This window comes from Tursiops truncatus, chromosome 10 (genome assembly GCF_011762595.2).
Source record: "Tursiops truncatus isolate mTurTru1 chromosome 10, mTurTru1.mat.Y, whole genome shotgun sequence".
NCBI classification, from domain to species: domain Eukaryota; kingdom Metazoa; phylum Chordata; class Mammalia; order Artiodactyla; family Delphinidae; genus Tursiops; species Tursiops truncatus.
The window spans coordinates 5,581,012-5,594,086 of NC_047043.1; the positions used below are offsets into that span (position 1 = coordinate 5,581,012).

Below are 13,075 nucleotides of genomic sequence, written 5' to 3' on the forward strand. Positions count from 1 at the left end.
GAGGGACATGCCAGGCTGTGGGCCCATGTCCTGGTGTTGGACAGACACACGGATGGCTGTCTGTGAATTCTTAGCTGTGGCAGTTAAATTGTAAGTAAAACAGAGCCGTTGCAGGATCTTTTTAACAGACCAGAATTTCAGAACGGAAGGCAGGTTTTCTGATGTCTGATTTTCGCTCCTAAATAAAAGTGTATTCATTGACTTAACTGTTAAGGGCCTCTCTTGAAAAGTAAATTATTCGTTGCTAGATTTTCATCTTTCAGTATTTCGGAGAGAATTGCTATTCAGGGATTCTTCGGAACTGCTTCAGCCATTGATTTTCAATCTGCCGAAGTATTGGTCCCGTAGCCTTTCTCTGATGGAAGGAACCTGCTGGTGCCTTTTTGGCTCAGACGTTTGTTTGGAAAACATAGTTTTCCGTGTTCTGCAGGAAAAGCTTTAGAGTGAAAACACTAGGTTGGAGGTTTTGTGACTATGGATTTTTTTCAAAATTATTATTATTTTAAAAAAGAGAGAGAGCACGCGCTGGCGGACCATTTGTAAGGTTTACGCTGAACTCCAGCCAAAAACGAACAGCTGCCTTCAGCCTCAGATCGTGGTGTCACGCTTCCTCCAGGCCAGCAGCGAGCTTGGAAAACAAAACTCCCAAATGGTCCCAACCTTTGCTGACTCCGTGTCAAAGCAGAGTTGTAATTTCTCTGCGTTTTAGGATGGGAGCATTTGGTGATTGGATGTGTTTAATTTTTGTGCATAGGAAAGGGGAAATCCTGGGAGAATTGGGAGAATTCCATGCTTTTAAAGAGTTCCAGGTTGGCCAGGAGATTTTCTTATCAGTGGGCCTGGAGCCCAGGCTGCCTGTGGTTTGCTCATGTCCTTCCAGAGGCCTCCAGATTGAACTGTGGGACCCCTTCTGGGGAAGGGTCGATCTCCCCATCTGTACCATCTTGGGGTGTCTTGGCTGAAAAGGACCCTCCAGGCCTGTGAAGAAACGTAGCTGTCTAATCTGTTTCAGTGAAATTTGTAGCATTTGATAGATCAGCTTAACACACGTGGGTGTTGCAAAAGAGTTGGCCTCCTTGGAAAAGAAAAAAGGCAGGTGTTTCAGTGCTGAGTCATACCCTCAGCTGAGGCAGAAGTTCTGTGTTGGGCCTCCTGGTGTAAAGGGCAGCTAGGGAGCCTGACCCAGGGAGGGTCAGAAACGATTCTTGGAAGATAGGCCGTTGCTGTGAACTCTGCGGAAACCTCATTTCTCTGACTGGTAAGAAATCACTGGACCAGGTAAGTTCAAAAAAGTGATGAGTTGAAGAGATGGTGCTTTGAGGTAGGACAGGGTAACAATTGATACAGTATTCAAAACCTGAGAATGAGCCAGGAGATGGAATCTAAGTCCTGAAAAGATCTGGAGCAACTCGCAGAGTGGAGTGGGGTTGGCAACCCCACAGCATACGCGGTCCTATCAGAGGGGCACAGGGCACCCTTTGTAGTTTACTTTAAAATTTTAGAGTACGGTGTGGGGTTGGTATCTTAAGATGAGTTTGGTGTTACTATCTGATGTAAGAAATTGTTATGTTTTTATGATGACCTTGGTGGAAACTGGCATTTCTACAGTGCTTAGAGTTTGGGAAAGACCTTCCCCCACGTTCCTTCCTTAGGATTTAGCCGTGACCCCATCAGACAGCTGGGCAGGCTATCCTTAGGAGGATGAAACGTGGCACATACGGATTTTGCCAAGTCCACATTAGGCCTAAACCATGATCTGCTTTGATTCCCTCAAAGTCATCCCAGTGACATGGGGACAGTCCTGAGATAAAGGTGAAATGCCAGAAAGAGGTAAGCGGTCCCCTTATGGCCTTGCATCTTCATCTCCTTAGCTTGGATGCGAACATTTCAAGGATGCTTCTGTTTGGATGGCATAGGAGACAGCTCCGTTGGGGGTACAAATGTGTCTGTTAGAATTCAGGCCCTGGTATTGATACTTGGGCTTTCAAGGCCCCGCGATGGAAAACCTCTGCAAACCTTCACTGATCTTTTGGTCAACCATGGATCTACTAGCCGTTCTTCTAGAGGACGGGGTGTGGAGGAGAAAAAAGACTAGAATAAATTTACATGAAAGTACTTGTCCTTATTCACAGTGTTATATCTTTGTCCATTTATTTTACCATTTTCTCCTGAATCTCATACACCCTAAGCTGTCTTCATACTTGGAGGGTAGAGGCTGCTCTGATTAACTGTCAGCCTTCCACTGTGTGATGGGAGGTTGTTGATGGTAGCATGTTGCTTTTCATAACATGTACTCATGATCTTTACTTTTATAGCACCTATAGATTAATAGTGCAGTTTGGGGGCCTTTAAGAATATCATTTGCATCTACATTTCTATCTGGTGAAAGACATACTTTGACTCTTCTTATTCAATTTTGTATATCTGGAAGTCAAAGTCAAACAGCATCTCTTGAAAGCCAGCCAGAAATTTTTTCAGTGTCTGAAAGATGGTTCTGTTTGGTACATGAACTGGCCACATGTGCCTCTGATAGTTTTGACATCCCATATTCTACTCTCTATGGTTTGGCGGTTGTATTACCTGGCAGCGATAATCTATCTTCTGTGTATAGGATAGCTTTTCTTTTTTGTGTTCTATCATGATGCGGTCCTTTGGAAGACATTTAAAGTGAGAATTAATTACCAGATTCAAAATTCACTTCCTCCTGGTATAAGCACTATCACGACTCTGTTTGCAGACAGGCAAAGCAGGGTTTTTTGTTTTGTTTTTGTTTTTTCAGTTTGGTCCATATGTTTCATCCTAACTTCAGAATCCTTAGGATTGGAAGACGTGCATCTTTGAATCAAGGGAACAGGGCAATGCTGTGTTAAAAGCTGGTTTTTAAAAGCAAGAAAGATTTCCTTAGGCCACCCAGAGGCCATGCCGGTGGAGTCTCCAGAAACAATGCCAGACTGAATTATTGTTTAAAGTTGTGACCAAGTTCACCATTTCTGACCTGCTTTTTAAGATAGAATATAATGGTTCCAGGAGAGAAAATAACTGTCAAAAGGCAAAAAACAGTTTTCCAAAATTTTTAATTTGATTCGCTCCTCTGAACCATTCACAGAGATAGGGAATGTAGGAATAAGTCAAGGAAGGGGGATGGACATGAGTCCAGGTTGGGACATGTCTGAGTCATGGTTGGATGCCCAAGAGGCAGTGGGATATGGGAGTGTTTAAATCAGCAGAATGAGCTAAACTCTACAGGAATGGATATTTGAGATCACAGGTGAACTACAGCTGTAGATTAGATAGCTGTGTAAGAATAGAAGAACCTAACTGACCCTGGACCATTTATTAAAAATACTATCTTTTTTCCGTGCACATCAGTGGCATTTTTGTCATGTATCAGGTGACCACATGTGTTTGGGTCTGTTTCTGAGGTCTTTGTTCGGTTCTATTGATTGATTTTTCTCATATCAATAAAAACTCTGATTCTTTCAGTTTTGTAAGAAGTCTTAATATCTGGTGTGTAAGTTCTCCAGATTTGTTCTTTAAGATTTTCTTGGCTATCGATGGCCCTTTGCATTCTCAGATATATTGTAAACTCAGCATTTCAACTTAGACAAAAGAAACTTGCTGGGCTTCTGTTTGGAATTTCATTAAATTTAGAGCTTGATTTGGGAAGAATTGACTCTCCCTAATATTGAGTGTTCCAGTCCACGTTTATTTAGGCTTTCTCTAATTACTCTCAATAACATTTTACAGTTTAGGGGGTCTTGAATGTTTTTATTAGAATTATTCCAGGAATTGAAGTTTTTATCCTATTGTAAATGATGTTATTAGCTTTTAAAAATTTCAGTGTCTAATTCTTTTTTGCCCACATGTAGAAATGCAATTGATTTTTTTTTTTCTTCGGTACATGGGCCCCTCACCGTTGTGGCCTCTCCCGTTGCGGAGCACAGGCTCCGGACGCGCAGGCTCAGCGGCCATGGCTCACGGGCCCAGCCACTCCGCGGCATGTGGGATCCTCCCAGACCGGGGCACGAACCCGCATCCCCTGCCTCGGCAGGCGGACTCTCAACCACTGCACCACCAGGGAAGCCCTGATTTTTATATATTGATCTTATATCCTGCAACCTTGCAAATTTACATATTAATTCTAATAATTTTTCTCTGCAGAATTTTAGAATTTCCATAAATATAATCATGTCATCTATAAATATTTTTATTTTTTCCTCTGTAATTCTAATATTTTTCCTTCTCTTTTTCTTGTTTTATTGTGCTCACTAGATATCCAGTGCACTGTTGAATTCCATTCAAATTTCTGTTAGATTTCTAATCTCAGATTGGAAATCTCTGTCAGATTTCTAATCTAAGGGGGGGGGGGAAATGTTTAATATTGCACCATTAAGGATAATGTTTGCTATAAATGTTTTTGTAGATACTCTTTATTTTATTAAGGAAATTCTCCTCTATTCTTAGTTTGCTATGGGTTTTTAAAAATTAGAAATCGATGTGGATTTTATCCTTTTTCTGAATTTTTTGGGATGATTATAGTTGGTCCTTCATATCCATGGGTTCTGCATCTGTGGCGTCAACCAACCATGGATCAAAATATTTGAAAAGAAATTCCAGAAAGTTCCAAAGAGCAAAACTTGAATTTGCTGTGTGCTGGTAACTGTTTATTGATACATAGCATTTACATCGTGTTGGGTATTATAAGTAATCTAGAGATGATTTAAAATATACAGGAGGATATGGGTAAGTTACATGCAAATACTGTACATGATTTTGTATAAGGGACTTGAGCATATGGGGATTTTGGTATCCAGGTATTTTTGGGATCCAGGTTTGGGTCCTGGAACCAGTCCCCCAGGGATATTGAGGGATGTCTATATATGATTTTTGTCCTTGATAGTGTTAATGTGATATACTACATTAAATGATTTTCAGGTGTAAGGCCAACTTCACATCCCTGGAACAAACCCAACTTGTGATTTATTATCCTTTCACTATAAGGCTAGATTCCAAGATCATGTCTGAAAACTTTATTATCTGGATCACCTGTGGGTCTGTTTCTATTATCTATTTGTTCCCTTGGTTTTTCCTCATTTGGTTTCATTTCCTGGCATGCCTGATAATTTTTTAAAATTAAATTCTGGGCGTTATTTATGAAATCAATTCTAGATACTGGTATCTCCTTCCAGACTGGGTTTCATTTTCTTCTGGAAGGCAGAAAAACTACAGACAGGTAGATCACCTTGTTCTCTTGTCTTAACTGAGGCTGGGTTTCCAGGTGTGTTAAGGCTTCTCCATTTCTGGTTTTCCTTTTCTCCTACAGTTTAGCTCTTCAGGGGTCTCAGCTGAAGGTCTAGGTTGTTTACCAGAAGTTCCCTTCCTTGGTGGCCTCTGAACTCTAATTTTTTAACTCTCCAGTATTGAGAGACTGCCAAAAACTCTGCTTTGCTTTTTATCCTCTAAGCAGTTTCTTTCTGCTTGTTTTCTCAGCTTCCTCCTGCATGCAAACACAGTCTAATATTTGGCAAGCATCTCAAATGGAACTATTGGAGTTCATGGACACCAGGACTTGAAGGGCCAAGGTCCTGGAGGAAGTGAACCCAAACTTCTATGAGATCACTTTTATGAGCTCACTTCTCTACAGCCTCTTTCCTCTGGGACCTTAGCCCTTCAAGTCATAACTTCCTGAAGCTCCAATTTGCGTCCCCAGCCAGCGAGATTGCTCCAAACTCCTGGCTGCTTCTCCTTTCTGTTTGATATCCTTGCGTCATGCTAGGAATTAACAAATACCCTGAGATGAAAAAGCAACAGCAAATACAGGGTTCACCTCAATGCATTTCTCTTCTCTCTGAGCTCTCGACTCCTCAACCATTGCCTTTCTCGGTTGCTCTAAGATGGCTTCCAAGAGCTTTGTGTTTTTAGTCTTAGCAGGAGTGTTCGTTGGATACATCGTAGCCAGAAGCATCCGTCTCTGAAGTATCATATTTTTATTATTTTTATTTGGAAATCTTTATAATGAATCCCCACACATGTTGATGTTTGAGTCATTAACCAAACAGTATAGTTCTGGAAACCAGACCTGAACGCGGTAGTGGAGCCAGGATCTAGGCGAGTTGTTTTCTTAGAAGAGCGTTTCTCATAGACTGATTCTCCTAAACTGATTGCTGTCTGAGTTCTGTCGGATGTTCAGTGCTGCCGTCCAAAGTGAAGTAATGTGAACTCTTATCTCCACCGACATGAAAGTGAGATACCTGGGACCGTTTTCTTTTATGAAGAGAAGGGCAAACTTGAGAAAGCCAGGAATAGGAGAACCCTATTGTCGTTTGGGTGGAGGAAAATCAAAGCCTTTTTATCGCTGTGCCCAGCCACACCTGTTTCTCTTTCTGTATCTGGCTTTCACAGGTCCCATCCCCAGGGACTCCTGCAATCTTACTGCTGGCTTGATAATCTCTGACGCACTCAGCGTGGGCCCCGGGCAAGCACTGAACTTTTCAGTATTTGTTCCTTTGCCCCTGAAAAGGGGATAATGTAACTGACCCACAACTGCTGTTATGTAACCCGTTAGTTTCATCTTCTTAGTCAAGAACATATTCCTTAGACTTAGAATCATCTCCCTGAAGTTAAAAGAAAAAAAAGATTCAAGAAGCTACCAAATCTTCTTCCTCGGCCTGTCTACGTTCTGTTCTTTGCAAGGGCGCAGGGGAGCTGAGAAGGTTAGAGGGGAATTAACATTATCACACAGAATTGGATACACTCAGAATAATGCTAAGTTTGGGGAGAGGGGGATGTCAGGGCATGGGGAGCCGGAGGAACTATTGTTTGGAACTGTTTATCCACTTGGTAAATGTGGCAGAGAAAAGAAAATAGGTCTGAGCTTCCCTGGTGGCGCAGTGGTTAAGAATCCACCTGCCAATGCAGGGGACATGGGTTTGAGCCTTGGTCTGGGAAGATCCCACATGCCACGGAGCCACTAAGCCTGTGCACCACAACTACTGAGCCTGCGCTCTAGAGCCCGCGAGCCACAACTACTGAGCCCACGCGCCACAACTACTGAAGCCTGTGCGCCTAGAGCCCGTGCTCCGCAGCAAGAGAAGCCACCGCAACGAGGAGCCCGCACACCGCAACGAAGAGTAGCCCCCGCTCGCCGCAACTAGAGAAAGCCCGCGCGCAGTAGCAAAGACACAACGCAGCCAAAAATAAAATAAATTATTTATAAAATAAATAAATTTATTTAAAAAAAGAAAGAACATAGATCTTTGTTTCTAGAACTATGCCTTCTGGATTATTCATTCGCAGAAACAGGTTGCTTTGGTTGCCAGCATCTCCCGCGGGACGTCCAGCTGGAGTTGGGCCAGCTGGGAGTTGGGCCATGGTTGTGGTCAAGATTTTGTTTTGCTATTTCTTTTAAAATCACAAATTAACAGTATTTTACCGTTTTAATTCCCTATAGTGGGCAAGGACGTGGATGTGGGGTTGGTGATAAGAACTAAAATATATAAGATGTGCCCATGACATGTTTAAAAGGTGGCAGACCCTTCATTCAATCTGTGTTCAATCGCTAGGGCGTGCTGGAGTATTTGCCCCGGTGTCTGGGGGCCAAAGAGGACAGGTTAGGTGGCCATGAACTTGTACGAAGTAATCTTCCACCTTCCCCCTCTCTCCCTGTCTCAGACACATAGAAGCAAAGCTTCTAATAATGCAGCTGCTTTGGACTTGATCTAACCTGTGCTTCTGTTTATCAGTCTCACTCTAACTCCCGGAGGGTAAGGCCAGCCCCTGAGACAATCAAACACTTGTGGAGCCTACATGACTTTGCATGATTTTAAGGAGAGGAGCAAGATATTTTGAGAGCAGGCAGCTTTGAACCTTAAGTCTAAAAGGCAGGCCAAGGTCATTCTCCTCATACTCGAGAAGGAGAGTGCTGGAGGACAGCGCCTCTGAGTGTGGTCCCCAGACCAGCGGCACCAGCATCACCTGGGAATCTGTTTTTTGTTTTTGTTTTTGCGGTACGCGGGCCTCTCACTGCTGTGGCCTCTCCCGTCGCGGAGCACAGGCTCCGGACGCGCAGGCTCAGCGGCCATGGCTCACGGGCCCAGCCGCTCCGCGGCATGTGGGATGTTCCCGGACCGGGGCACGAACCCGTGTCCCCTGCATCGGCAGGCGGACTCTCAACCACTGCGCCACCAGGGAAGCCTGGGAGTCTGTTAGAAGTGCGAGTCTGCAAGGCCCCGCCTCAGAAACTCTAACAGTCTGTGTGTTAACAAGGCCTCCAGGGGATTCTGATGCAGGCTGACTTTGAGAACCTCCGCTATGATGGTTAAGAGCCAAGTTGCCTGGGTTCAAATCCAGCTGAGTGAGTGTGAGCAAGTTGCTTAACTCGTATGTGCCTCAGTTTCCTGCTCTGTAAACCTGTGGTGGTATGAATAGTATTTTGTTTGCCTCTTCGGGTGGTCGTGAGAAGCTAACATATGTAGGAGAAGTCCTACATATGTTTACATGGTAAACACCATGTAAGGGCACAGCTGTGTTAATATCCTGACAGCAGAGTGATTTGTACTGGTTTATTGAAGATGAAGTATCCCTTACAGAGTGGAAGTGCGTTTGATATATGAACTTTTGATGCTCATCCTAGAGGTGCAAATTGGGTAAATTCAAGTACCATAAAATCAGTGAGAGCTTGGCCGATTATATAATAATAATGTTCATTCACCCTTGTTACTCAAATCCGTGTGTGTGTGTGTGTGTGTGTGTGTGTGTGTGTGTAGGAGTTTACTCTGATTTGTAATGCTTTGTTTTCAAATATCCTATTTCTATCTTTTTAGTTGGTAAAAGTTCAGACGTAATCCTCTATATACGATACATTACATAAGAAAAAAGTAAAAATCCTTGCCTTACTGTCTAATTTTCATTGATTTTTGACTTTCATTCTATTTGAAAATTGTACTTATCGCCTGAAGAAGACCTCGATGCCCCTGGAGTGGGGTTTAGAAGGGAACCCCTGCTGTTTGCGTAGCAAAGTCAGGAGCGCCTTGTTCGAGGCAACACTTTGACAGGGTGCGTAGACTGAGAAGGTCATGTGTCATTGAAGAAAAGTAAATAGATGTGGGTCACACCAGACCCATTTTAGTGACTTGCCATAAATAGTGTCTCTTAAATACCTGAGTTACTGGAAGCATTGAGCCAGTGAAGTCCCTCCTCAAAGCTGTCATTCTTTTTGAAAGTTCCTCACCCTTTCTGAGTGTGTGTCAGTGGTGTCTGCAGTCTAGACAGAGGGCATTGTGCCTGGGAGAAGGAGGAGGGTGAGACCGGGAGCCACTGGAGTCCCAGCAGCAGGCGTTAGGCATCTCAACCTTTACTTCCTGCGCGACCTTTCACCCCTCCGACACTGACCCTGACATGAGAAGTCACTCATGATTTCTCATCCTGTGCCAGCCCTGAGCATCTGAATGTGTTTTCTGTATCCAGCCGCCATTGGCATTGATGTGCAGTGGATTTTAAACTCTGACTTTATTATTCCAAGCCCTTGTTTGGGTAATTACTACCTCTGCCCTGTACTTTAGAAAAAAAAATTTTATTGAACTAGAGTTGATTTACTATATTTTGTTAGTTTCAGGTATACGACAAAGTGATTCAGTTGTGTGTGTGTACATACGCACACACACACACAAATATACTTTTTTCAAATTCCTTTCCATGATAGGTTATTACAAGATGGTGAATATAGTTCCCTGTGCTATACAGTAGGTCCTTGTTGTTTATCTTTTTTTTTTTTTTTGGTGGTACGCGGGCCTCTCACTGTTGTGGCCTCTCCCGCTGTGGAGCACAGGCTCCGGACGCGCAGGTTCAGCGGCCATGGCTCATGGGCCCAGCCGCTCCACAGCATGTGGGATCCTCCCGGACCGGGGCACGAACCCGTGTCGCCTGCATCGGCAGGCGGACTCTCAACCACTGCGCCACCAGGGAAGCCCTGTTTATCTATTTTATATACAGTTGTATGTATCTGTTAATCCCCAATTCCCAATTTACCCCTCCCCCCCTTTCCCCTTTAGTAACCATGATTGTTCTCTGTATCTGTGAGTCTCTTACTGGTAAGTAAGTTCATTTGTATGATTTTTTAGGATTCAGCAAATAAGTGATCTCGTGATATTTGCCCGCCTATACTTTTCTTGACTCTGCTTTTGAAGCCTGAGCTCCGGTTTCAAGCTGTAGTGACCCCACTTAACACCTGTGTGGCCTTCACACCTTTGCCCTCTCCAGGCTGCACGCCCTCAGCTCTAGAAGAGACACGTGATAGGACCTGCCTTCCCCGGGCTTCCCTTGGAGCGGCGGGAGCTCTTCTCGAGGCCCCGCTCGGTGAAAGCACACGGGAAATATTTGCTGTTCCTCCAGCCACTGAGCCCAGCTATTTCAAGCCCATGTTCTCCATCACTTCCCTTCTAAGGGACCTGAGCATCCTAGGTTTAAGTGGCTGAATTTGATTCGCCCTCAGTGCCCTGAGCCCCGGAGCTCTTCCTGTCTCCAGGCTCAGCTGCGACCCTGTGTGTGTGGATCCATGGGTCTCCTAAGCTGTGAGGACCGGCACTGTCCTCGCTGCACAGTCAGCGAGGTGTGGCCCAGAAGCACCACCAATTCCTGGGGACCCCAGTGGGACTCCGGAGCAGAGTCAGGGTAGAAACTCGGGCTCCCGTGTCCACCAATCCCCACGCACCGTGTGGACTTCATTTCCTCCCCATCATGGTTATGCGTGCTTCCCCTCCCTCTTTAAGTCACGCCCTTCTCCTCTTTCCCTTTTTCTCTTCTTCTGTCTCCCTTTTGTGGATGACGGCCTCTGTCCCATCGCCCCACTTTCTCTAACAGACTCTCCCGTTCCTTCATCATTAACTCTTTTTAACTATAAAAGCTCATTCGAGCTCTTTCTACCAGCTATGCCACGCCCATATCTTGGGCTGTATTTCTCTGCATCCTTGTTACAAGTCCTGAAAACATGTGCATGGAAGCTCTTAGTGACCAGTGGCCCTCGGCTCTAACCCCACACGGACCCTCTTCAGCTCAGGGGCAGCCTCACACCCTGACATTCTCACCGCGTCTTCATTCTAGAAGCCGCCCCTCTGACAAGAACATGTCTTGTGCATCCTTTGGGACTAGGGTGACTTTTCCCACATTGCCGTTCATAGTGTCTGTGTTATTTCTGGATGAAGGTCTTCTCCAACCTTTCAGAACAGCACTGATGTCTTTTTACATCTTCACTTCAAAGCTTTGGACCCGCCACCCCCTCTTGCTGCTTTCCACGAACACCCCCCATCTGCCTGCCCACAGCCACCTCAGTGATGGGGGGGGTAATTTCTCAGCAGGGTGTGTGACACATTGGGGGAGGGGGGGTGCTTTATAGATGGCAGGCGGTGATGTGCCCCCTGCAGACTCTGTCCACCAGCTGAATAAACGATGCGTAGGCACACCTACTGCTTGGAACTTGGAAAAGATGACAATAGCCTTGCCTTCCAACTCTGAGCCATGTAAACAGGAAAAATTGTTTCCCCTCTGAGAAGTCTAACATTTTTAACTCAGATGTTTCACTGGCCTCCCAGACGTTTGATGGACTAGAGATACATTGTATTCATTTGTCACAGGTTGTCTTTCATAATAATCTCAAAAGGCAGGAAGTCATTGTGGAAAACTCTGAATCCACTTACTTTCTTTTCACCAGATTGTTCTTTCAATTACTGGTCATGTGTCCATAAACTCACACCTGAGTCTCAGTTTCCCCAGCTGTAAAATGGGGGTAATGATATTCTACCTAGTTTTCAGGATGGTTGAAGCAAAGTAGATGCAAGCGCTTTATGACCGATTTAAATGTACACTGTTAGGACCTCCCTGGTGGCGCAGTGGTTAAGAATCCGCCTGCCAGTGCAGAGGACACGGGTTCGAGCCCTGGTCCGGGAAGATCCCACATGCTGCAGAGCAACTAAGCCCGTGAGCCACAACTACTGAGCCCATGTGCCACAACTACTGAAGTCCATACGCCTAGAGCCCGTGCTGTGCAACGAGAAGCCACCACAATGAGAAGCCCGCACACCTTAACGAAGAGTAGCCCCCGCTCGCCACAACTAGAGAAAGCCCACACGTAGCAACGAAGATCCAATGCAGCCAAAACTAAATACATAAATAAATTTATAAAATAAATAAATGTACACTGTTAGTATTGTGATGGTCATCTTAAATTTAGTATTGAATTCTAGTAATTGTTCTGTAAGCTCTTGCAGCAAAATATTTCCAGCACCAGGGGATTTGAGTCTTTCCATGGCTAAAACCTCCCCCTTCCCTGTCATGGGAATTCCAGGCCATTTCATGCCGGTGTCTCTGGGACGTCAACTCAGACTGTGTCCTCGCGACACACCAAGGTGACCGTCCTACACGCTGCCTTGTCGTGGCATGTGGGTCCCTCACCCCATCTTCCCACACTAGAGTTATATCAGCTGGAAACTGTTAAAAAAAAAAAAAAAAAAAAGTAAAAGCAGTCCGTGTGGAGCCCAGTGGAAGGAAGGGGCTCGGTGAGTTTGCCTCAAAGGGCCCCGGCATGGCTCACAGCGGGGCTGGGACAGACTTGAAACTCACCGTCCACATGGGGAAGGACGCGGCTCTCACCGTAGGCCATGCGAAGGCCTTAATTAACAGAAAAGACTTCATGATTACTCAGAAATAGGATGTGAATCCTGGCTTCTCCTTTCACGGGAACTAACGTGAGGATTGTCGGGTTCTGAGCTTTTAAAAAAATTAACAAAGTACAACTTAGTAAATGCTCATCTTTATTGATCCTGATTTAATATTTGCTTAACCCTCTTCCTCACTGCCCCCTCCACGGCCTCTCTGTTTAGAGTTCATTAGCTGCAAAGCATGCAACAATAGGACTGTTTATTTATTTTGAATTTACCTTAATTCTAAAAAAGATGTGGCCTGAGCAGCTGTCGTGAGGCTTTTGGTGACACCGAGGGGCGCCCCTATGTCAGCTGCTGTCCGTGCGGCACCCCAGCAGGTTGTGTTGCGGGTGTGTCCTGTGTGATGTCACACCAGCCGGGGC

The 13,075-nt window shown here is 45.0% G+C and overlaps 1 protein-coding gene across 1 annotated transcript in view; it reads left to right on the forward strand.

Moving 5' to 3' along the window:
• Window positions 1-13,075, forward strand: part of BMP6 (bone morphogenetic protein 6) — a 146,273-nt gene that overhangs the window by 122,333 nt on the left and 10,865 nt on the right. The gene's annotated exons all lie outside the window — the stretch shown is intronic.